Source organism: Callospermophilus lateralis, chromosome 12 (assembly GCF_048772815.1).
Source record: "Callospermophilus lateralis isolate mCalLat2 chromosome 12, mCalLat2.hap1, whole genome shotgun sequence".
Classification (NCBI taxonomy): Eukaryota; Metazoa; Chordata; class Mammalia; order Rodentia; family Sciuridae; genus Callospermophilus; species Callospermophilus lateralis.
Window position 1 is genome coordinate 65190853 of NC_135316.1, and position 2852 is coordinate 65193704.

Consider the following 2852-nt stretch of genomic DNA (forward strand, 5'->3'; position numbering starts at 1 on the left):
GTGCTCTGTGGCTCCCATATTAGCACACAGGTCCCTGAGTGTCAAAAGACAGGCACAAAAGCACAGGCAACTTGACTCATTCTCTAGTCTATCCTTCTGATTTTATTATATGAAATGGATGAGACTCTGGAAATTACATTATTTCCCTAGATAAACTATTCTAGTAAATATCCCTTATCTGAAAGATTTCTGTTTTCTTCCTCCTAAATCTCTAGGCCTAACTCTTAAGCCCATTCCTTCTGGCTTTATGCGCAGCAAATATGAAGAACAATCAATCATATTCCTCATTATACCAATTCACACAACTAAAAATGGATGTTGTAAGGCTTCTCTTCTCTTTACCAAGAAAATGAAAAATTTCACTTCATTCCCTGCTCTTCTTAAATGTTCTTTCTAATGATCACTTTCCTAAGCTTCTTCTAAGTTCTCTAAAACCTACCACAAAACTCATAATGTCTCCCTGTTTTCTATAACAGTGTTTCGCAAACATGTTCCATGGAACATTAATTAATAATTATTGTTTTTAAGCGTTCCATGACCAAATAAATGTTAAACGTTCCAGACTAAGTAAGGTTAATCAGACTCCTCAGAGCCCTCAATATGCATTATGAATCTCTTAGACCATGATATAGTATACAGCATCTCCCAAACTAATTAATACGGAGACCTCTGTGTGTGTGTGTGTGTGTGTGTGTGTGTGTACTGGAGATTGAACTCAGGGGCACTCAACCACTGAGCCACATTCCCCAGCCCTATTTTGTTTTTATTTAGAGACAGGGTCTCACTGAGTTGCTTAGCGCTTCACTTTTGCCGAGACTGGCTTTGAACTCACAATCTTCCTGCCTGAACCTTCTGAACTGCTGGGATTATAGGTGTGCACCACCATGCCTGGAAAACACAGATATTTCTTTCAGAGCATATCTGAGCTCTAACGTTCCAAGTGCTCCACAGATGTCTACACCTATGCCCACCTGGCAGGACTCTCCTTACTGAAAGCCTTCCCTAACCTTGTAACTGCTCCCCTCTCCCCTTCCCTACAGGAAAGCTCCTCCCAGCCAGGCCATATCACTGTCTCTCCAGTCACTCACGCCAGCCCTCCCCTCACCAACAAGCCAGATCCTGTTCAAACTTCAATCCCAGCTTGAGCTGAAATGATGTGATTGGGTGATTATGAGACATGAAAGAGACTAGAATCTCAGCCAAAGCAACCCATTCAAGAGACAGACAACTAAGAACAGAAAGGTTGGCTTGCCCCAGTCACGCAGCCAAGCAGGGCAATTGCTGGAACAGACTCCAAGTTCAGGGCTATTTAGGCTATACCAGTGGGCTGATTTGCAAGCCTGGAACTCATTGAGAAAATTTATTTCTAGGCCTCACTTCAAGCCTCCCAAATCAGACTCTCTTGGAAGTCTACATTTTAAAATTTTCACCATGTACCCTAATACTCAACCAGGTTTAGGAGCTTCTGTGTTACACAGCACAATCTCCCAAAGCAAGGTTACATATATAGACCAATCTGGCACCTGCTCCCAATTTATTGAATAATTTGAGCAAGTCAACGTATCTGGAGTTTCAGTTTCTGCATTGGTAAAATGAGTTGGTTGGACCAATTAATCTCCAGGATTCCTTCTAGCAATTTACTTCTGTCATTTCTAAGTACTACCTTAGTTCTGCTCAACATTTACCCATCTATTCCATCTGGCACTATTCTCTTCAGCCTCTGAGCATTTGTATAATTATTATTAAGAGCTAAATTATGATATATTATATAGTATAGCGTCTTAGAACAACATTTTTGGAGCGTCTCCAATGTGGCAGGTGCTCTATGTATGTTATTACTAATGTTTTCAACACTCCTGAAGGTGTTAAAATCCCTATTTTAATATAAATAGGTGTCTACACCATGAATGAAAGAAATTTTCCAAGGTCAGATCACTTATAAACTGTGGAACTGGATTTGCAAATCAGGTCAGCTTGATTCCAAATGCAGCTCTGTTCACCCTGCCTCGCTGCTTATAAATGTGAGTCATGTTTCCTCATTAAAGGTGAAAGCGCTCCTCATCATGCATCTCCTACAACACCAGCACCTAGCTGAGCATCAAGTAGGCACTCAATAAATATTTGTTGACTTGATTAGTGGATTAACTCTCTCCTTCTACCTGGAGCACAGACCGTGTCTTTACGATGTTGTGAAAAACGTGCTAAACCCAGAGACCATCTGCAAGTTTGCGCTTAGCTCGGAGCAGAAAATTACAGCTGTGTAGACCGCACCTGTAGACTCAAGCTTAATTAATAGGCTTATCTTGGATTGTGTGAGTCACAGATACAGTACCTTATGCAAAAGGCACTGGAGAGCATGTTGACGTGGAGGGAGTATGTTTCATTTCTCTTGTTCCATACTATTAAAACCATGTTAATGAAAATGCATTATTAGTAGTAATAATAATAAAGATGAAAATCCTCCATCTCCTGATCCCTTACAAATGTTGTTTTTCATTTCGAATCCCAAATCCTCCAGGGAGAAGTGGGAGGGAGTGTCACAAATCCAGATAATGATCTTGGGTATTACACTGTTCATTTGGAGCTCTGATTTAGCTAAGCTGACAGATGTTGGGGAAAAACATGTCTAGCCTGAAAACTCTCTGGTGGCTGCCCAGCTGTGGCAGCAAAGAGGAGTGAGGTTTCTCCAACAGAGCTTCACACTCATTTAAATTCAGGATTTGACATGCCGAATGGCCCTGCTCTAAAGGTAGAAGTTGAAGTGCCCTGATGTTAGGAGCTGACTCTAGCCTGATGCTTTGGGGACTGACTTGCACCTAACCACACAGCTCCCTGCAAAATCCTTCAAATTA